Source organism: Physella acuta, unplaced genomic scaffold (assembly GCF_028476545.2).
Source record: "Physella acuta isolate Inbredline_101_S28 unplaced genomic scaffold, ASM2847654v3 ptg001234l, whole genome shotgun sequence".
Taxonomy (NCBI): domain Eukaryota; kingdom Metazoa; phylum Mollusca; class Gastropoda; family Physidae; genus Physella; species Physella acuta.
This window is the reverse complement of record NW_026732750.1, coordinates 147,117-171,698: the sequence shown is the minus strand read 5'-3', so window position 1 is coordinate 171,698 and position 24,582 is coordinate 147,117. Positions and strand designations below refer to the sequence as shown.

Sequence of the window (24,582 nt, the reverse complement as noted above, 5' to 3'; positions counted from 1 at the left end):
TTTTTTAGCTCATAAATTTAGACAAATGCGCACGATAATTTTCTAACTTTTAAATTCGTACAATTCCAACGACATACAAATGCATTACATACAGAACTGAGCTTTATATATTAGATATATATATATATATATATATATATATATATATATATATATATATATATATATATATGGGAGATGTTTGTATGTATACATATGTATATAAATAAATAGTAGTATCAACTTTCTAAATAAATTCAATTCGAGCTAACTCTATGACTGTTATTAACTACAATTACCATCAAATAATGCTCTTACAGAAGAAAAATAGCAGCAATTCAGCTCTGAAAATGATATAAGTTGTCATATAATCATATCAGAATCTATAATTTCAATGATAAATTACTTTCTGTCATCAAGCCTACTCTTTTCCTTCTAAGATCATTCTTATAAATATTCCGTATAGTCAACAACTGATTGTCTGTATGATCTATGATCAAATAAATTCACATATATTATTAATGTTGTTTGGATCCGTGCTCACATATTCTTCCATCATATTATGGCCATACGATCCAAGCAATCATAATCTACCATCTTATTGTGTCCATATGACCCACGCTCATATATTCTACCATTATGGTTTGTCTATAACGATCAACGCTCCCCTTATCTAGAATTACCTTTTGTCCATGTTTTGCATATTTTTTTATCGAACTTCTCCCCCCACCCCACCCCCCACCCCCACCCCCACCCACGCCCCCCCCCCTTCCCTTCCGCGCGGTGCCGGATTAAAAAAAAAACACTCATCTAATCTTAAAATCAATAAGTTGTAAACATCTCTACTCTGGTCAACAAATTAATGAGCTAATTAAAGTTGAAGGATAATCGATTACTCGAATCAATACCGATCAAAATGGGGAATCGATACACTAGTTAACATGATCAAACCAATCAGCTCATTCATGCGTGTTAGGTGACACACCACATGTGCTAATGTTGTGTAGGTGAGTGATGTGGGTGTGTGTTGTGTGCGTGTGTGATGTGGGTGTGTGGTGTGTGGGTGTGTGATGTGGGTATGTGGTGTGTGGGTGTGTGATGTGGGTATGTGGTGTGTGGGTGTGTGATGTGGGTATGTGGTGTGTAGGTATGTGATGTGGGTGTGGGTGTTTAGGTGTGTGTCTAGGTGTGTGGTGTGTGGGTGTGTGATGTGGGTATGTGGTGTGTAGGTATGTGATGTGGGTGTGGGTGTTTAGGTGTGTGATGTGGGTGTGTGGTGTGGTGTGAAGATGGTTAGTCACGAGATGTTTAAAGATGAATAGGTGTAGGATGTTATAGATGTGTGTGATGTCATGATGTGTCATGTGATTTTGTTTTACTAAAATACATTTGAAAGTGTAGGAGTATTTTTATTATGTAAACACCATTTAGCTATAAGACTCATTTCTTCAGTTGGAGATTCTTCTCTCATTGCCCACAACACGAGACAGGCCCACAATACATGAGACCACAACAACCAGGCCCACAATACCCGTGCCCACAACACCCAGACCCACCACACCCTGGCCCACAACATTACAGCCCACAACACAAGACCACCTTTAGTTCGAGATTCTTCTCTCAGTACCCGCTTCAATCTGAAGTTGCGCAAGAAATGTTTTTGCAATATTAGAGCGACACCGCGCTCAATGTTATGGCTCATAAAATGGAAAACGTTATTTATTTTATTACCTTTAGGGTATTTAATAAACATTTTATAAAGAGAATTCAATTCGTTGAGTTCTTGTGCAATTCACCGTAGTATCACCACCCTGAGTTTCCCTTCTCACTCAGCCCTTCTTGATCTGACTCTGATTGTCCGTGTACAGCCACCAACAGTGTGTCTTCCAGACTCTTTTCTCCGGGAGGGCACTTGAAATTTTCGTGGGAGGAGAGGGGGGGGGGGTCAGACAAAAAATTTCCGGAGAGGGGAGAGGGCGGACACTGGTAAAAGTATATATTTTATATATAAATTATATTTTGTTCTGTGGAGGCGGTAGACGATCTTCGCCCCCCCCCCCCCCTCCTTCTGTAGAGGTGCCTGAGATTTGTATAGCCTTGATATAGATCCAACGATGATATAATCAGATATTTTCATCATGAGATTTGTATAACCTTGATATAGATCCAACGATGATACAATCAGATGTTTTCATCATGTCTTTGTAGGCCTATAGCTTTGATATAGATCTAGCGATGTTTTCATCATGTCTGAGCTTTGTATAACCTTGATATAGATCCAGCGATGACATAATCGAACTCTAATTGTGATCCACTGCCCTTTACTCAGACTCAGGCTCTTGCAGACAACTTTGTGCTGACAGACGAGATCTTTTGGCGGGAACCTTGTGTCCGTGTGTCAGTTGGTGTGTTGGTGGAGCGGTTCTCGTTTTCCTAGGAGTGGGGTGGAGGGTGAGGTGGGGGTTTGCGGGGAAAGGGGGGGGGGGTTCTAGCATCAGGAGTGGAGAAAAGATGTTTGGTTCAGCGATGGTAGGAAATACAACCTTGGTTCATGTCTGAACGTCACCAATCGGAATGTTGTATTTTATCAAAGCAGTTTTTTTTTTATTGGAGTTTAGGGTTAGGGTTGAAACTGGTGAGTATGGTGAATATCCAGGATGGGATCAGAATAATTGGTTAGGGTTATGGTGAGGGTAGTCTCGACAGACCGTGACAAGAAATGTCTGTATCCCCCCCCCCCCCCCCTATATACGGCGAGAACATTGTTTTTGTGACGCACACATTACTATCTTCTTAAAGTTCATTCTGATCAATATCTACTACTAAATAGCCGTGTTAATTTATAATTTTCTTAATTTTTTTAGACATTTTTTATATTCTTTAATTAATTACTTAATTAATTCTATGAATATAATAAGACAGTATCGTTTGTTTTTGGTTTTAAAAAAATTCTGTCAGCATATACCCTGAGGAGATAATCTGTCTTCATATATCTCTCTCTTGATAATTCAAACTTGATAATCCACGCGTTATATTTCCCTCTAGATAATTCTACTTTTACAAAACTTTATCGATTTATGAATAATTAATTAGCTTGTCAGTTGTTTTTTAAATATATTTTTTTTCCAGCCGATAACGATGACGCTGAGTTTCTTTTCTTAAACTTCAGAAGTGAGAGCGACAATAATGTACTTTTGTTTCTTTCATCACACTTTAATAGTCTACCAACAGCTCGGCAAAACCTTCTGTGGCTTAAAGGTTTCCATGGAAACGGGTGTTGTTGTGAGCGCTGTTGTGAAGCCGTGATGCAGTTGCCTGAAGTACATACCAGGAGACCTTGACCTTACAAGACGGGGTCACCTGTCACTTGGACTAATCACTTGTGCCGGAGTTCCCGACCGTTCAGTTTTATCGTTGATAAGTATTTTTCAGACGGGCCTGTGTAAATTGTTCTCCAGTATAAGACGTTCATAACAACCTGTTGGTTCTACTTTATCTGCACAATTTTGTAGCTTTTCATCAGACTTATTCATATGGTTTTTTTTACGTATATGTGTTATATGTGTGAATATCTATTTGTGTGTAGGTTTGTGTGTATGTATTAGTGTACACGTGTGTGTGAGTGTAGGGGTACACATGTGCACTTGAGTGCGTGAGTTGGCGCGTGCATGCGTGTGTGTATTGGTTTTGTTATCCAACTTTCCTTTAATTCAATTTCGACCCATTTCAAGGGGAGAGATATTATTCAAACTCAGTACGTGTTTTAACCGATGACGATTCAATGATATTTAAATTTCCAACAAAATTTAGGCACCAATGGAGTGAAACAAAAGGGGGAGTACGCTTCATAGTAGCTACCAGTCAGGGAAGTATGACAAGGCTGTGATTTGGGTTTCGTTAATAACAAAAAAAATAAGTAATTGTGTTTTAGTCTCCCTACCTGTGATTTTAGTCTACGTACCTGTTATTTATTTTTAGTCTACCTACTTGTGTTTTTAGTCTACCTACCTGTGATTTAGCCCATCTACCTGTCTTTTAGTCTACCTATCTTTTCTTTTAGTCTACCTACCTATGTTTTATCCCACCTACCTGTGTTTTGATCAGCCCTCCCTTGCAACAATAAAACAACCGACACACCAAGAATCCCATATCGATCTCCTACCTAATCAGCCTGCGTGTATTGATTGGCCATAATGTTCAGTGGTCTGTTTATTATGTAGCAACGGTACACCCAATAACATATTAATTTATTATTTTAAATATCGTTTTTAGATTCTGCCACTGTCATCTTGTGCTTGATTAGGAACAAAGGCACGGGGGGGGGCAGGCTAATAGAATAAGCTCTGATTTATGTGTGCTGTCTGTTTGATTTTTGGCAGTCCCACGTGATATTAATCATAGTCTGCAAAAAACAGGAGTGGTGGGGCTGTCTGGGCACGAATCAATAGAGAATTGTGTGGGCGGTGTCCTCATCACACACGCCGGCTTTTGTTTCATGGTGGGAGATGGGGGTTGTGGGCTAAGGGAGGCTAGAGGGGAAGGGTCAGGTGAATGGGAGGTATCAGGTTAAGAGGGTCTGAGGTAGGTGAAGGTCTGAGGTAGGTGAAGCTCTGAGGTAGGTGAAGGTCTGAGGTAGGTGAAGGTCTGAGGTAGGTGAAGGTCTGAGGTAGGTGAAGCTCTGAGGTAGGTGAAGGTCTGAGGTAGGTGAAGGTCTGAGGTAGGTGAAGGTCTGAAGTAGTTGGAGGTCTGAGGTAGATGGAAGGTCTGAGGTAGGTGAAGGTCTGAGGTAGGTGAAGGTCTCAGGTAGGTGAAGGTCTGAGGTAGATGAAGGTCTGATGTAGGTGAAGGTCTGAGGTAGGTTAAGGTCTGAAGTAGGTGAAGGTCTGAGGTAGGTGAAGGTCTGAGGTAGGTGAAGGTCTGAGGTAGGTGAAGGTCTGGGGTAGGTTGGAAGGTCTGAGGTAGGTGAAGGTCTGAAATAGGTGAAGGTCTGAGGTAGGTGAAGGTCTGAGGTAGGTGAAGGTCTGAGGTAGGTTAAGGTCTGAGGTAGGTGAAGGTCTGAGGTAGGTGAAGGTCTGAGGTAGGTGAAGGTCTGAAGTAGTTGGAGGTCTGAGGTAGGTGAAGGTCTGAAGTAGTTGGAGGTCTGAGGTAGGTGAAGGTCTGAGGTAGGTGAAGGTCTGAGGTAGGTGAAGGTCTCAGGTAGGTGAAGGTCTGAGGTAGATGAAGGTCTGATGTAGGTGAAGGTCTGAGGTAGGTTAAGGTCTGAAGTAGGTGAAGGTCTGAGGTAGGTGAAGGTCTGAGGTAGGTGAAGGTCTGAGGTAGGTGAAGGTCTGGGGTAGGTTGGAAGGTCTGAGGTAGGTGAAGGTCTGGGGTAGGTTAAGGTCTGAAGTAGGTGAAGGTCTGAGGTAGATGGAAGGTCTGTGGTAGATGGAAGGTCTCAGGTAGAAATAGAAAATAACACAGAAATAGACTTAGATCTGAAGTTTAGATAAAAAAATTAAGTCTCAGAAAATATGCGGCACGCGTAAAAATAATTTGTTAGCAATTAGAAAAAAAAAGTCTGAATCAGAGATCGTTTAAGTCTTTGACAGAAGAAATAAGATGGAAAGAAAGAAAGAAAGATAATCACCACTTAGAGTAACTTTGACGCTGACCGTTATGCTCTTAGTTCAACTTCTAGGAAACACGTAGGGTAAGACAGGGAGGGGTTGAATATCTTAAATAACAGGAACAATAATTATCCAATTTGGATGTCAGTGCCTGGCCAGATTTCTGTCTGTTTTTATGAACACTCCTGGCCACCACACTAGCGCACGCCAACTTGCCAGAAAATCAATTCCGTGAGAGAAAGAAAAAAAGGGGGGGGGGGGGGAGATCGAGCCATAACCTGGCAACCCATCGCCAACCCATCGCTTGAATGTTCGTTTGACAACCCTCAGTCCCCACCCTCCCGCCTCTTAATCGGTTAGTAGACCTTTGGGGAGGCGTTTCTTTCCCTGTACCAAGTGATCCAAATTGTTAACATAAGATATTACATTTAGACCAGTGTGACTCGTGTTGCGTGTCAGAAGGCCTTCAGCAAACAAATTGAGGAAATTACGGCCTGTCGGATCTGGCCAATATTTGGCCGTTTTTTAAATCCATCAACTGGCAACTTGACCTTGTGAGATGTTTAAAAACAAAAACTTTGACTGGAAAAATGTGTCAACAAATTATCTGTGAACATGATCATGGCGTTTTATTCACGGTGTAGGGCCTGGTATACAAAAGGAGCAGGGAGAAGGGTGGATGTTAAGTTTTTAAAAACAAGTACAGAAAACTTTTTAAATACAGGCGTTATATGAACAAAATAAGAAAATATACCAAAAAGACGAAGTGGTCTAGCGGTAGAGAGCTGGACTTGCTAACCCGTATGTCTCGAGTTCGAATCCGGGTTCAAGTCAACCCAACTCTGATGGGTACCTAACTCATGTTACGGAAAGTAAATGCGGCTGGGCATAGTGCTGACCACACTATCTCTTCATATGCCGAGGTAACAGAAACAAGTGAACTCTACTTCACTTGCCCTATAGACCGTCAGGTTTGAAAGGAAACATATACTTTTTTTATAGTAAGTTTTGATGGTATCAGTAAAACCGTTGGCTGTTCTTCAAATCTTTTCAATTTATTTTTCGACCAACGCTTTACTTCTTATAGTACGGCCATTTTTGTTTAAGTGTATTTAAAAGCTTATATATCTATACTTGTTTTAATGCTACTTTTTAGTATTTAGATATTCTATGGCCATAAGAATACGTCGATACTTCACTTTAAAGACCAATTCGATTTATTGTCTAATAAAAAGATCACAACATGGATAGCATATCAGTGATTTCTTCTTCGTTCTTAATTTCAATTTCGAAGAGGATTTCCTCTAACGCAATTAAGTATTACGTGCCAACACACTATGTTGCCTGTTGGCTGCTATTTCAGTCTGCTTTTCTTTTTGGATTTGCTTCCGTAGCCTTTGTGCACTATTGAACTAACTACAATTCAGCTGTTGTTTAATTTTAGAGTTGTCTCTCCTAGAAGAGTTGTTGTCCCTAGTTAACCGGTCTCATCTGTCCATGGATCCAAACTCAAGACTTTGGGAGTTAGCTATTATACGTTTTCCTGCTCGACCATGCTGCCCACAGTGCCAATGAAATGTTCTGTATCTAGTATTCTAGTAGAAAGAGCTGCAGATATTAATTCCAGGTCTATTTTTTTAGGCAACACCCCCACCACAAAATTATTATTTTTTAAACTTTATAATAATAAGCTTTTAAATGCACTGAAAAATGTTTAAAAATAATAAAACAAACGTGTTTTTATGAATAAAACCATTGTTCTCTAAAATATGTTGGAGATTTCACAAGCGACCCCAATATATCTGCCATGCACCCTCCTCCCTCCCTCCCTCCCCCCCCCCCCCACCCCCTAGAGCCAGGGGAACTGAACTCTGTACATCCCATGCTTGTTTTTATTGTATTGATCAAACTACGGCTACTCGGTCAATAAGAAAAAACTTTGGGTGAATTTCGCGATGTATGGAATATTTTAATAGAGTCACTCCCAGCGAGACAGTGTTCAATCATGTACCACTTTTATCTTGAATCCTGCCCCCAAATAGTAATACATAGGAACCCAAAGGACATTTTACTACAGGACATGTCGGCCTAAAACCACGTTTTACGCTAAGATTTATCAACCCCAGGGGACGGCTTGGTCTCAAGGTTTAATACACAGCAAAAACTATTTTATCTGGTAATTACATATGCACTGGCATTAGGTGTTTCTATAATATATTTTAAAAGTCCATTGAGTTTGGATCCCGGGTTCGAGTCCGTATGACGCTCGTGAGTCCACTCAGCTCTGATGGGTACCTGACTTAAGTTAAGGAAACTAAAGGCGGCTGGGAATAGTGCAGACCACACTATCGCTTTAAATGTTGAGGTCATTGAAACTCTACTTCACCTTCAAGGGCACTTTATATCAACCCCTCTCCCAGCCGAAAATACTATTTACGACAAGACATATACACTGCAAAAGACACTTTACAATAAGACCACAGACCACAACAAGACTCTCTATCACAGATCATGACCCTTTACACCAAGACATCTTGACTACAACAGACCCTTTACACCAAGACATCTTGACTACAACAGACCCTTTACACCAAGACATCTTGACTGCAACAGACCCTTTACACCAAGACATCTTGACTACAACAGACCCTTTACACCAAGACATCTTGACTGCAACAGACCCTTTACACCAAGACATCTTGACTGCAACAGACCCTTTACACCAAGACATCTTGACTGCAACAGACCCTTTACACCAAGACATCTTGACTGCAACAGACCCTTTACACCAAGACATCTTGACTGCAACAGACCCTTTACACCAAGACATCTTGACTGCAACAGACCCTTTACACGATAAAATATTGACTGTAACAGACCCTTTACACGATAAAATATTGACCCCAAAAGGACATGATCGGCTCACAGACAGACCACGTGTTCATCATTGATCAGTGTCCGGAGAATTGATCAAGATATTCAGGAATCTGGTGGAGCAATATTCAATTTGTTACAAGAATATAGTGGAGTAATATTCAATTTGTTAGGAAGCTGGTGGAGTAATATTCAATTTGTTAGGAATATGGTGGAGCAATATACAATTTGTTAGGAATATGGTGGAGCAATATACAATTTGTTAGGAAGCTAGTGGAGTAATATATAATTTGTTAGGAAGCTGGTGGAGTAATGTCCAATTCGTTACATGAATCTGGTGGAGCAATTTATAATTCGTTACATTAATCTATTGGAGCAATGTCTAATTTCTTCCATGAATTCGGTGGAGCAATATTCAATTTGTTAAAGGAATCTGGTTGCGATAACTAACCTGTCCCATGAATATCGTCGAGAAATGTCTAATTTGTTAGGAAACTGGTGGAGTAATGTCTGAAGCCTTTTAAAGCTAATGTGTGTAATGTTAGTGTCTTTAAAAGATCTCCCGTGCCGGGGAAATTGTTTTAAACTACCGTCTTAGTCTTAGGAACTTAAAATTTGGCGTTCTGATAACTAAGAAAACCACGCAGGAAACTAGATAAATCTGCCTTTGATGACATTAAAGACATGCACTGTACTAAATACACTGTAAATAAACAAATGATCAACAGAAAAACCCGGCTAATAGTGTTCAAACATTCTAAATGGTCAGTTAATGGACAACTCCAACTCGTGTAGATCGTTAACCAGACAACACACACATTTTAAAACTCACGAACACAACATTGTGCTTATAAACTGTAGTCAGATAATTAGAGGTTAATTTGTAAATCAAGAGCCATAAAACAACTATCGTCAACAAAATTACAAGTCCGTTTTTAAATCAAGATTCATAAAACAAAATTTATTTTGCTAAAGATATTACGGAGTCGACTGCTGGTTCTATTTTAATTGTAAAATTTAAAATTGAACTAAGTTGCATCACAAATCTGGACACCGTGTAACGAGTTCGAATGTCTTGAAATAAGGGCAGCACGTAGACGGTCAAAGTGATCGCTGCCACTGAATAACGAAGTGCCGGCCCCTGATCAATAATAACACTCATAAGTTGTCAGAAATGAGGGGGCGGGGGGGGGGGGGGGGGGTCCCGGGTCAGGCGCAATCTTGTGCTGGACTATCGGTAAAGCTCGAACAGAAATGACGTCGAAAAAACCATGGGCAGATTTCACATACAAACACACACATACACATATACACACATACACACACATACACACACATACACACACATATACACACATACACACACACATACACACACATACACGCATACACACACATACACACATATACACACACATACACACAAACACACACCCATACACACATACACACACACACTCAAAAATAAACACACATACACACCACCACCACTGTTGCCCTAATAGTTATCCATTAAGCTTTTTTTTTTATTACGAAGAAATACGAAGTTGTTGGGCTGTACTGCTTTCTATTTCCAGAAACTTCTGCAACCAGGTCAAAATGTCCCATCTCCCCCCCCCCCCACCTCACACACACACATACACCCACTAAGCGCATGACGTCATTTATCGACGTCCTTGCCCATCATGAGCTAGACTCTGAGGTTATTAGCTGTCAGTCGTTAACTATCGTTAGATGACCTGAGCTAAACTATCGTTAGCTGACCTGAGCTAAACTATCGTTAGCTGATCTGAGCTAAACTATCGTTAGCTGACCTGAACTAAACTATCTTTAGCTGAGCTAAACTGTCGTTAGCTCACCTGAGTTAAACTATCGTTAGCTGTCTGAGCTAAACTATCGTTAGCTGACCTGAGCTAAACTATCGTTAGCTGTCTGAGTTAAACTATCGTTAGCTGTCTGAGCTAAACTATCGTTAGCTGACCTGAGCTAAACTATCGTTAGCTGTCTGAGCTAAACTATCGTTAGATGACCTGAGCTAAGTTATCGTTAGCTGACCTATGCTAAACTATCGTTAGCTGACCTGAGCTAAACTATCGTTGGCTGACCTGAGCTAAACTATCGTTAGCTGACCTGAGCTAAACTATCGTTAGCTGACCTGAGCTAAACTATCGTTAACTGACTTGAGCTAAACTATCATTAGTTGTCTGAGCTAAACTATCGTTAGATGACCTGAGCTAAACTATCAATGGCTTTCCTGGGCTAAACTATCGATGGCTTTCCGGAGCTAAACTATCAATGGCTTTCCTGAGCTAAACTATCGTTAGCTGACCTGAGCTAAGCTATCGTTAGCTGACCTGAGCTAAACTATCGTTAGCTGACCTGAGCTAAACTATCGCTGGCTTTCCTGAGCTAAATATCGCTAGCTATCATAAGGTAGACTATCATAAACTGTCTAGCCAGTAGCGTACGCAGGGGGGGAGCAGGGGGAGCGGCCGCTCCCCCTCTGGCCATTTTCAGCAAAGTGGCGCCTTTTTGGAAGCTTTTAAAACTCAAAGTTTCAAACAATGATATTTGTTAAAAATTATTTTTGGTCGGCACATCTATGTAAATCACAAGATTTCTTTTCATGCAACAATTACGCATTATTGTACTAGTCTAGTAGTGTCTACGTTTACAACACGTATTAACAGCTGCATCAGTTTGCCATTCTAAAAATAACCATTACGATGCATTGCAATGTTTAAAAAACCTCTACGGTAGTACCACTTGGCAAGTGGGGTGTTAAGTTTAGGGCAACTGTATAATGTATTTGCTTACGAATAATTGAATTAGAAAATGTTATACATACAACTTACACATAATTACTTTATATATTCAATTTGAATTGTGTGATTAATTTAAAAAATACAATACAGAAACAAATACAACTGATGTGGCACCTCTATTTAAATTTACTTATGATTAAACTGCGTAGTGGTGGGGACATTTTGACAAGGTCAACAACGTCATCACGATGAAGTAGTAGTATTCTTACAGTTTGGGCGATAGTGATTACGATTACAAATTATATGAAGCAGTTACAACCCCCCTCTTCCATGGACCCTTCTGTAAAAAAAATATTGTCATAATACCACTGCTACTTATTTAAATCTATTTCTGTAATATATATTTGTGTAATATATATTTGTGTAATATATATGTATGTTTAGAACAGTCATCTAAAAACTGACGCTATGTTCACTCTGAGTTGGTTATACCCCCCCCCCCCCCCGCCCCACACACACACCTCACCACCACAATTGTGTAGAGCGACATTAATGTCACACCTAGGTATACACTGGGCTGGATAATTGTCCTAAAGTGAACGGACAGTGGTGAATGAAGTTGAACCCACCCCACAACCCACCCCATACTGATCTGTTAAGTACATGTAGAAAAACGCGTAATGTACCATGCCGCCAGAAAATTAGCTTTTTAAACGTAAAACGCTGTGAATATTGTTTTTGCAATTACAAGTAAAAAGCTGTCTGATCAATACAGTGATCTAACCCATACCAATCACTATGTTAAAAAATGATCTTTAAAGAACACAAAGAAGCAGAGGTTTATTAAAAATATATGATCTGAACTAAAAGACCGATATTAAGTTAAACATAGGCTATTATTCCTAATGTTTTTCTATTATATCGAAAAGCGTGCTTTTATACCAACTCTGATTTTAAAAACTTTCATTATGCTGTAATACTTTAGCATTTATGATGACGATATATTAAATTCTGATTATAGACAAAAACTTTTTGTAAACACGAATAGTGTTAAACAATTTCATTATATTTTAAAGTAATTATTTATTTGTTTTGACATTTATAATTAAATGTGTAGATATATACATATTTATATTAAGAGAGTGATTATTTCCCCTATTTCACTTGTCTTAAATAATTACCCAGGAATTATGTAAGAATTTTTTTTACAAGAATTACAAAACAGATAGTGTTAGGTTCAATGTTTTTGGTTGTAGTGTATATATATATATATATATATATATATATATATATATATATATATATATATATATATATATATATATATATATATATATATATATATATATATATATATATATATATATATATATATATATATATATATATATATATATATATATATATATGTATATATTGTTTAGATTGATACAATTTTTGTTTTGTCGGCCTACATTGTGTTTTTTTCTTATTTCTTCAGAGTGCTACTTTCAATTTATTTTACATCATAGCGAAGTAATGACATATAGCTAGTAATTATATATATATATATATATATATATATATATATATATATATATATATATATATATATAATACACGTATATAGAACGTGTTAAAAATTCGGCGCCTTTTTTTGCTCTTTTCGCTCCCCCTTCAACGAAAACCTGGATACGCCTCTGTGTCTAGCCCTAGACTCTGAGGTCATGACCCAGAATGAGGCCATTAGTTGACATAGACTAGACTATGATGTTTTAATTTGACATGTTCTAGACTATGAGGTCATTAACTGGGTGGTTAATTTTCCTGATTGATTTAGGTGCCCACAAAAGATCAAACCTCCTCTGCCTCTGTTGTTAATTATATTTGTTGGGGTGGGAGGGGGAATATGATGCAATCAGTACCCTACCAAAACAAATACCTAATGGCCAGTCTCAAGGAAAGTGATCAGTAAACCCCCGATAAACTGAATTGAGTCGAACTTTTATAACAGATGAATCGATTGAGTTATAATCTAGGTGGGACGTATGAAGGGGAGATAACTAATACGATAACGTTGAGGTAAAAAAAATCGTTTTAATTATGAGATAACAGCTAATGGGATTCTGTTTGCTTTCTGGTGATTAGACCATCCTTATCTCAGAACTCCCAACTACCTCAAACCTCCCAATCTGGCGCAGGTGAAGTAGTATCTGGTATAGGCGCTTAAAGACTAGGCTCGTCAGATCTTTGCCTAGCGGCTTTACATTACCTAACAAGGGTCAGGTACCCATCAGAGCTGAGTGAACTCTGGGACGTGATACGAACTTGAGTTCGGAAACCGAACTTCCAAATTTAGGGCTAGAAGATGTATCTGGGGTATCTGTCAGGGGAGGATCAACGCCCCCCCCCCCCCCCCCCACTCACCCCTCCCACCCCCGAGGAGTAGAAAATGCTATGCAATTTTTATGCAAAGTATATACTTTAACCAGCATCAACCCCCGGAAATTGTAAATGCCCCCCCCCCTTGAAAATTCAAGCGCCCCCCCCGGAGAAAAATGTCTCAAAGAAACCCTATTACCCTGTTGTAACAGGAAGGTAACACATATAGATGGGAAATAGCTATGAGGTAAGCATATGGTAACCAAAGGGTAAGCAAATGGTAACCAAAGGGTAAGCAAATGGTAACCAAAGGGTAAGCAAATGGTAACCAAAAGGTAAGCAAATGGCAACCAAAACAAAACAACGTGAAACGTGCCGTTAACCCCAATGCTAACATTTCTCAAGCTAATTTTTTAAATTATTATTATTATTTAAACAAGCCTGCCTATCTGGAAACAATCCAACCTAAAATGGTTCCATTTGCAATTAAAACTCTCCTTTAAAAGGAAACATAAATGTTAAAAGAAATGCCGGACAGGGGGGATTATAGCTTCATGTTTACAAAAATTGTTCTCTCCCCACCCCTCCCCCTCTCTAAACACTCCCCTGGGTAATGTCGCTGTTTAAAAATGTCCCTACAACACGATCCAGACGATACAATTTTAATCTGATAACTCTTTGCTCCCTCTCTTTCCCTCCCCCCCCCCTCTCTCTCTCTCTCTCTCTTATCATCCGATCAATTGTCTCCCGTGTGTGATGACGTATTGTCTATGACGTCAAGGCGCCTGAGGATCACTCTCGCAGCGAACATGACGCCATATTATCCGTTAGAAGTCGTACTCGAACAGTAATATGTGTTTTATCTGGCTTCGATTACTGCTTTTCTGTCACGGTATGTCGTCACATGACAGTCCCACTGCGAGGTATACAATTTTGTCAGAGGAACTGTTGAAGGAGAATGTCATATTGGACTCATTTTGCGAGATAACGATGTTGCTATGTACAAAAAAAAATTGACAGCTCTCCAGCCACTAGAGACTAGAGGGAAAAATATCCAGTTTTAAAGCGTTTATGAAACAAAACTCAAACTTAGTATGTTGAGTATTCTATGTTTGATGCTATTTTTTTTCTCCATAAAATAGAAGCAATAAACTTGGGAAATCCAAGTTGGACGGTATAAATAAGGCTATATATTGCTAGGTTTATGGTTAGAGTGTTAGAACTGATGTTGTTTTATTATTTAAGATTACGGTTGGAAGCAGCAAAGAATAAATAAACTAAAGATTTATTTATTTACTAGATACAGCTACACATAATAAGGGTATCGATTTTGCTAATACAGATATAAATATCAGCACCGAAATACGTCAGAGTTTAAGCAGATATAATCTAATTAAAAATGTTTCCGAACTCCAATATAGGGACAGCTTTGTGTTAATGAGCTTAGATTTTATAACTTAATAATGTTTGTTTTAAAACGGCATATTTTGTTTCTTTATTATTTTTTCATTAGGAACATGAAATTGTATTTTTTAAATGCTCAGCTTCCTTTAAACCCAAGCTACAGAATACGTATGTCTTCAGAGAGCAGAATACACCTCTATAAATTACACAGACTACAGCTCAGCTTTCATAGAGTACAGCTTTACAGCTTTCATAGAGTACAGCCTTATAGCTTTCATAGAATACAGCCTTACAGCTTTCATAGAATACAACCTTACAGCTTTCATAGAATACAGCCATACATCTTTCATAGAATACAGCCTTACAGCTTTCATAGAATACAGCCTTACAGCTTTCATAGAATACAGCTATACATCTTTCATAGAATACAGCCTTACAGCTTTCATAGAATACAGCCATACATCTTTCATAGAATACAGCCTTACAGCTTTCATAGAATACAGCCTTACAGCTTTCATAGAATACAGCCTTACAGCTTTCATAGAATACAGCCTTACAGCTTTCATAGAATACAGCCTTACAGCTTTCATAGAATACAGCCTTACAGCTTTCATAGAATACAGCCTTACAGCTTTCATAGAATACAGCCTTACAGCTTTCATAGAATACAGCCTTACAGCTTTCATAGAATACAGCCTTACAGCTTTCATAGAATACAGCCTTACAGCTTTCATAGAATACAGCCTTACAGCTTTCATAGAATAAAGCTTTACAGCTTTCATAGAATACAGCCTTACAGCTTTCATAGAATACAGCCTTACAGCTTTCATAGAATACAGCCTTACAGCTTTCATAGAATAGAGCCTTACAGCTTTCATAGAATACAACCTTACAGCTTTCATAGAATACAGCCTTACAGCTTTCATAGAATACAGCCTTACAGCTTTCATAGAGTACAGCCTTACAGCTTTCATAGAATACAGCCTTACAGCCTAGACCACAGAATACAGCCTAGACCACAGAATAGAGCCTAGACCACAGAATACAGCCTAGACCACAGAATACAGCCTAGACCACAGAATACAGCCTAGACCACAGAATACAGCATAGACCACAGAATACAGCCTAGACCACAGAATACAGCCTAGACCACACAATACAGCCTAGACCACACAATACAGCCTAGACCACACAATACAGCCTAGACCACAGAATACAGCCTTACAGCCTAGACCACAGAATACAGCATAGACCACATAGGGTGTCCTCACCCTAGACTGATCTTGTAGGTCGACCATCCATCAAGCCAGGAGTAGACAACTCCCTGTGATTTATTTCACCGAGTTTTCACCCACATCCTAAGGGCTAACTACCGAACAAAAGAGAATTTTTTTTCAAGCCTCAAAGTCCATTGTCTTCCTGATACATCTTCTAAGTGTTTGCCTCCAGCTCTCTCATTGATTATTCCATAAGCGTATTTTGTTTCATGATGTGCAATTAACGTGAACAAAACACAACCAACTAATGTCTTTTTTTTTCTAACACGGCCAACGCACATATTCTGTTTCTATGACTACTGCCCATGAAAGAGATCTGTAGATTTCCATTAGCTCAGTAGTTCTTAAGCTTTCAGGAGGTACCAAAACCCACCAGTTTTATTTGAGTATTCACTGAACCCTTCTTAATAGTTCTATCGTCCGCACTGACAAAATCCGATCGTGAATCATATGAGTCGGGTGTGTGTTTTGACCTTCGCCGAACCCTTGAGACTGATTCACCAAACCCCTGGGGTTTGATCGAATCTAAGTTAAAAAAACCACTGCCTTAAATATTCCGTCATTTTACAATATGTAACCAAACCACTGCCTTAAGTATTCCGCCATTTTACAATATGTAACCAAACCACCGCAGGAATTTACTGAATCTAATGTCCGGCCTAGTGACCACTCGGCCATTTCTTCCTTAAATGGTCATTTCTTACCAACACACATTCAAGCTTGAAATTGATTAATTATATGGCCTAATTAGTTACCTTAATTTTATAAAGTAAAAAAGTCTAATTAATTTGATTTTTTAACAATAAGACGACCTTCATTGGATCTACAAGTTTTCTTAGATTTTCAAGACGTTCAACAAAACATCTTAAAGACAACACATGCAGACACGACCTATCTGAAGGTTCGATACCTCAAAGTTCGATACCTCATGCCCCTCCCCTGTGGATACCAGGGCGGGACGGATACAATTATACCATCGACCACTTTATACCTTAACCGCGAGAAATGGAGTTCTAAACCTCGACCTTGTGGCATTAAATACGATAGCTCCCCCATCCCGATACTTGTTATCTCGAGTATAAGTTATTTTTAAAACTCGGTTTAAACGTCTTTTGTCATGTATACCATGCAAAAGAATGGTTGCTATAATATATTGCTACATCAAGGATCAGTGTAGCCGTAAGTAAACAAATCACATGTACTCTCAGGATGAACTCTATGTCCTGATATATTTTGTCCTGGTTTTTTTTTTTTTTTATTTGTCCTCGGGTCATTTGTCCGTGAGATATTTTGTCTGGGATATTTTGTCTGAGATAATTTGTCCTGAGATCATTTGTCATGGAACCATGTATATAAATATATAATTTATATAGAAAATATATACTTTATCCAATAATCCCCCCTCCCCAGTCAGATTTCAGAACTAAGTAATCAGTGTTTCTTCCATACTTTTTTCTCCGGGAGGCACTTGAAATTTGGGGGGGGGGGGGGGGCGGACACTGTTACAAGTATAAAGTTTTTATATAAATTCCATTACGTACAGCGGGGCAGTAGACTTTCTTCGGGGAAGGGGGGAATCTTCGGGGGGGGGGGGAGGTCTGTCCCTCCCCCCCCCCCCCCCCCCCCCCCAAAGAGATGCTTGGAAGAAAAACTGTAATTAATGGTGTATCAAGTTAACAACCGTGCGCTTTACAGCACGTCCCAGATATCGACAAATTTTAACTATACGAAATATTTTTTTAAAGATTCTAAGTTGCTGTAAAAAAATATATATTTTCAATAAGGATTTATGTTCTACTTCTGTATAACTCCTTGCATCTTTTCTTAACTCATTGATTTAATTTCCTTTTCCTTGCTACGTAACGTAGTTTTACCTTCCAGTTCTAACTAAAATATAATTGACTTAAAATTAACTAACTAACGTAAGCTAACGCAGAAGTCTGCCATGAACTATTAAATGATTTAACCTCACGACCTGTCAAATACTTCCACCGCCATATTTGTCACCCTTAAACACGAGACCCCCTTGAGGGAATATGGGAGGAGGCGGGGGGGAGGGGGGTGACTGACAAGAACAGCCCCGGGGCGGCATCCAATGAAAGTTAATTATTCTGACCTTCAAAACGTGGGGGGATTAGCTAGGTCACGTGGTACCCATAAACTGATGTCTGTAAGCGTGAATTAAAAAGAATGTCCACGAATTTGATCACGTTATTTCATTGTTTGATTGTTTTCATAGCCTAATTTTTGGAAAATAAAACATTTTTTTTAAAAACCTCAGCTCTCACATTTTTCCTCAACTCCACCCCCCTCCACACACACACACACACACACACGCACACAAACATTTAATTCTCAACCCTTGATTATAAAAATTCCCAAAAACTATTTTTTAGATTAACTCACGCCGATTATACGTAAAGTAAGCCCATGCGATAGTTAAGCCCATAAAATACATTAAAAATCCAAACAATAAATAAGTTAAGTCCATACAATACATACAGCTAAGCCCATATAATCATAATCTAATCCCATATATTAGTTAAAGTTAAGCCCGTATGATATATAATGTCGAAACATAAGATAAGAAACCTATACAATAAAGTTAACCCCATACAACCGATAGATCTAACCCATGCACAGATAAGCTTAACCCAATGGGTAATATGCAGCTCGAGTATCCTCACGTGACTTCCTATTAATGACATCTATTCTCTATCTACCCCAACAGATGGAACTATAAGAGACGAAACCAGCAATTACCAAGTCTCGACGAGGCTGCGCATGCGTGTTCCAGCATTCCCACATTGATTTCCTGCAACGCAAAGATGGACCATGGCAGAGGTCAGGGAGCGCACGGGGGCGGACAGAACTACCCGGGCCGCCGCACGAGGGAGGAACGGAGGTCTTTGTCCGAGAGCTTAGCAGATGGCACCTCCAAGTTTTTCAGCTCCATGGTGGCCAAGAAGAACGGGCTCTTCAGCGATATCTCGAGTAAAATCGAAAACACGTTCGCCCCGAAAACGGACACGATTAGTAATGCCACGGAGAGCGAGCGGTCCTCCCCTACCACGCCTCCTGCTCCGAACACCCCTCCTCCAAGACCGCCGCCTCCGAAGAGAATCCCCTCAATGGGGAGCTCTAGAGAAAAGGAGAATGTTATCAAAAGAATGTCGTCGATGCCGGCGTATACTAGAACCGACAGCCGGCCGGAAGACGCTCCTGAAACTATGCGGAATCAGCACGGTAACCACACGCGGGCCAGTTCCGAGGATCGGTTTTCCGTGAACGGGATGAACATCAGCTTCGACGAGCCGATCATCTACACGTCTAGGGAAACGATCCCCGCGTCAACACACGCCAGCGGGAATGACGTCACGGAAAATCAAAATGGAAGACTGGGTCACAACGCCAAGAACGAGGCCGCTTCCGATTCGTCCTCGGCTCACCCGAGACCCGCCCCGAGGTCTCAGAAGCCCTCGAAAACAGGGGATGCGGTGACCCCGACCCATAACAGACACCCCGGACGCTGATAAAGGCGTCAATGTGAACAATCGCGTGAAGGACACGGCGCTGAGCCACGGCAACTCTGCGGACAGACTCAACGAGAACCAGCTGCTGGAGGAGGTCAAGCAGATGTCCAGCGAGATGATCCGACTGACGGAAAACGTCCAGAAATCTGACATGTCACAGACATTCAAAAAATCAGACTCGGACAGCGGGGGTTCGGACAGAGGGGGTTCGGACAGAGGGGGTTCGGACAGAGGGGGTTCCGACAGCGCAGACGACACCCACGTCCGCCAGAAGGCGCCCATGTTCACCAACACCAAAAGACGCTCCAGCACTGTGGACGAGATGCTCTTCGACGATTACGTCGAGCCGGAAATAGATGCCGTGTTTTCCGCGGAGGTCCCGCCGGAAAATCTCATCTGCTTCGAACCGGAACCGGAAATAATTGTGAATAGTCCGGATTCGTCCGTGGAGGGCAACGAGCGCATGCTGGCTGGGACGAGCATCGATTCGTCGGACGTGGAGTACGGGGGGACCACCGTCCACCGGTCCGCCTCGGTGGGCTCGGAGAAGTCCTGGTCCTCCAACTACAGCGTGGACTCGCAGCCCGATGACGTCACGCTGGAGAGCATCGAGTTCATGAAATATTTCGTTGATAAGGTCTTCCATCCAAGGTAAAAAAAAATCTTCTGTTTATTATTTTTAAATTTTAGAAAGTACCAAAAATTATTTTTGAAAATACTAAATGTTCGTTATTTATTAACCCATTTAAATTCTTTGTGTTTGTGTAATATCATTGGTTGTGTTTGTGTAATAACATTGTTTGTGTTTGTGTAATAACATTGTTTGTGTAATAACATTGTTTGTGTTTGTGTAATAACATTGTTTGTGTTTGTGTAATAACATTGTTTGTGTTTGTGTAATACCATTGTTTGTGTTTGTGTACTAACATTGTTTGTGTTTGTGTAATAACATTGTTTGTGTTTGTGTAAAAACATTGTTTGTGTAATAACATTGTTTGTGTTTGTGTAATAACATTGTTTGTGTTTGTGTAATAACATTGTTTGTGTTTGTGTAATAACATTGTTTGTGTTTGTGTAATAACATTGTTTGTGTTTGTGTAATAACAGTGTTTGTGTTTGTGTAATAACATTGTTTGTGTTTGTGTAATAACATTGTTTGTGTTTGTGTAATAACATTGTTTGTGTTTGTGTAATAACATTGTTTGTGTTTGTGTAATAACATTGTTTGTGTAATAACATTGTTTGTGTTTGTGTAATAACATTGTTTGTGTTTGTGTAATAACATTGTTTGTGTTTGTGTAATAACATTGTTTGTGTTTGTGTAATAACATTGTTTGTGTTTGTGTAATAACAGTGTTTGTGTTTGTGTAATAACATTGTTTGTGTTTGTGTAATAACATTGTTTGTGTTTGTGTAATAACATTGTTTGTGTTTGTGTAATAACATTGTTTGTGTTTGTGTAATAACAGTGTTTGTGTTTGTGTAATAACATTGTTTGTGTTTGTGTAATAACATTGTTTGTGTTTGTGTAATAACATTGTTTGTGTTTGTGTAATAACATTGTTTGTGTTTGTGTAATAACATTGTTTGTGTAATAACATTGTTTGTGTTTGTGTAATAACAGTGTTTGTGTTTGTGTAATAACATTGTAGCACCGTCAATCCATTTGTTGGATTCTTGGTCTCGTTAGTTGTCCACACAACGCGGTATAGGACTACACCTACACATACAACAGTCCTCTCCATCATACGTACACATGCGTCTTATGTCATGGTGCGTACACCTCAGTCTTCTATCACGATGCGTACACATGTTTCTTCTGTCAAATATTTTACTTGTCCTTTGTTGTACGAGTGTAATGTATGTGAGACTCCAAATAAATTTTTTTCTAGCTATACGCTATATTTAAAAATGAAATCATCCAAAAATCTTAATTAATCTAATTAATAAACGATAACGGTTGCATTTCATAAACAGAGTTTCTTCCAGGCATCTCTTGGGGGGGGGGGGGGGGGGGGGAGGGGAGGGGGGTCCCCCCTAACAAAATGAAATTTATATAGAAAATATATACTTTTAATAGTGTCCGCCCCCCCCCCCCCCGAAGAAAGTCTACAGCCCCCCCCCCCCCCCCCCCCGAAAATTTCAAGTGTCTCCCCCCCCCCCCCCCGGAGAAAAAAGTCTGGAAGAAACACTGTTCATAAACAGCGATATTTTAACTGTTAGCCAAGTAGTCTTCTCCAAGTACAGCACTCAGGGAGGATGTTGATACAGCCGACACAAAATAACAACTCTTCTTTGCTAACATCTGAATGAATATATTTCACAAAGACAAGCAACTGCGAACACGAACTCACGCCTATTGATTCATCAACTTTAAAAGCAAACAATGGTGAAAGCTTGATTTCATTCAAAATTTGTTCTTTAACATCTATGGACGTGTCTGCTATAACTCGCTGAATAGTATTATTAGGCAGTGATATGTGTTGCATCTTTACTGCACTGGAATCCGCAAAAATTAATTTCACCATCTTCATCAAGCAGGGTTTGGTGAGATTTTATCCTACTGTGTGTGAGGGTTTTTTTGTTTTTTTTTTGTTTTTTTTTTTGCTTGACTATTTCTAATGCGACAACAAATGATGCTTGTACTAATGCTGTGTTTCCTTTGTGAAAACTTCCTGTTCGATTGTCTCTGGCGTTTGCAACTAGTTTCATGCCGACGAAAGAACTCCATATCTTTGTAGGTGTGTTCCGAATGACTCGTTTCAAAATGACGTTTCAGGTTTGAAGGTTTTATCGACTCATGACTAAGAACAACTTTGCAGAGTACGCATTGTTTCTTCTCTATTCCACCTGCAGTAATGTTAGTAAAGCCGAATTTCAGATATTCTTCTAAAAATTATTTTTCAATGCTAGGGTTTGGTCTACCAGTTGGCGAGACCCCCAGTTTGGGAACCCATGTCTTAATCAGTTCACGACTTTTTTTTTTTTTTTTAAATACTTTTATTTGCAATTAAAACAATTACATCAACATCAAATTTTTTAACATAATTTTGAACACCAAATGAAAACGAAAGGTTTTGCAAATGTACATAATGAATATTTACATGATGTCATGTATTTGATTATAAAAAAATTGCAAAGGATGACAGTAAAAGGGGTGGAGGTCAAAAGAAAGTGTCAGAAGTCTGGGTGGGGAGAGCAAAGGAAATTTTTCAGAGAAGGTCAATGGGACAGTGAAGCATTTTCTATGTAGGGAAACAACTTAAGTTGACTAGTTGAAGGGGTGTTGTAGTGGTCGCATTGAGTTTTCAAAAGGTTGCAGTGTGAAAGATGAGGGGAAAGAGACAAGATTTAGAACTTTAAATAAGTTCTGGATATTGATGTTGCGGTGGGTGGTGGGGTCGTTGGAACAGTTAAAGGGATTGTGGGGTTATCATGTCTGAGGGTAGAGTGGATAGAGGGGGAGAGAGGAGGGGGTAGATTTTTTTAATTTTTATTTTTATTAATTCAATTGTTTTAAACATTTAAATCAGTAATAATAATATATTTGATAGATTTTACATAGCATCAAAGACATGAACAATGAACATCAATTGCATATATAATAATCAAAGGGAAAAAATAAAATGGCAATAGAACTAGATTAAAATAAGGTGTGCAAACTAGGTTTCTCTTCACTGCTTAGTTAGTGAAAAAAGGCCTTTGTGCCTACAATTGTAACCGTTGTTTGAATAAATTTGAATAAATTTGAATAAATTTGAAATTTGTGCTGCGGAGTCAAAAGTTCACACTGTAGCCACGACTTTTTTATATTAAAAAATTGGTTTCCCAAGCACATATGCCCAATCAATACAATTTGATGCATGTCATCAAAATTGACTACAAGTATGTTATAATAAAGCTAACGTGTTTTGACTTTCACACAAAACCTACAGTTTAGTAGTCAATTGGTAAAAAATATTTTGTTGACACAGTTACATAGCTAATATAACAGATCTGTTATAATTATTACATAATGAATTTAAAACGTTTTATTGTGTTTTTCAAGCATGTCTTAGTTACACTTATTTAATTCAGCTTTTCTTGTGAACGTTATTTCCCTTGAATAAAATATTGATGTTTGGATTTCAAAAAGGGAGATAATTTGTTGTTTAACTTTACATTAATTTCAAATTCTTGTACCTTAGGTTGACCGCTTACTTATAAATACAACTTTAAGTTATTATTTTCTATTGTAAAAATTATATAGAGCCGAAGTTCTAAACGAAATAGTTTGGTAGGTGTTCTTGCATTATCAAGTTGAAAAACAAATACATCAGCAGCCGTTGTATATTGCAATACTTAATGTTAGTAGACATACAACAAATGCTTCTAAAATAGTCTTAGTGGCAAAAAAATCATCAAATTAATTAAGTGTTTTGTTGATATTTTTCACCCTCTCCTAAAGGATTCGTATATAACAATCGTAGGCTGGAATCTACAACATTTGTAAACTTTTTCAAAAATAAAAATCATTACATAATCACACAATATAGACATTTTACAATTAAAACTAAAGACAGTCAAGCTTAAAACAGGTAAGTTCCGTTTTAGAACTCACCTTGGGAGGTTTGTAGAGAGCCCAACACCACAAAAGCTGTGGGTTTTTTTCAGTGGTTTTGTTCCAGACTTATTTCTCCCGGGAGGGTGGGGGGGGGAGCACTTGGAATTTTCTAAGGTAGGGGGGGGGGACTGTGTCGTAAAGTACAAATTAGACTCGTGAACTTTGCAACAATGTCAATAG

At 39.0% G+C, this 24,582-nt stretch overlaps 1 pseudogene; it reads left to right on the top strand.

The window, feature by feature from the left end:
• Nucleotides 1-24,582, top strand: part of LOC131957352 (uncharacterized) — a 57,396-nt pseudogene that overhangs the window by 6,000 nt on the left and 26,814 nt on the right.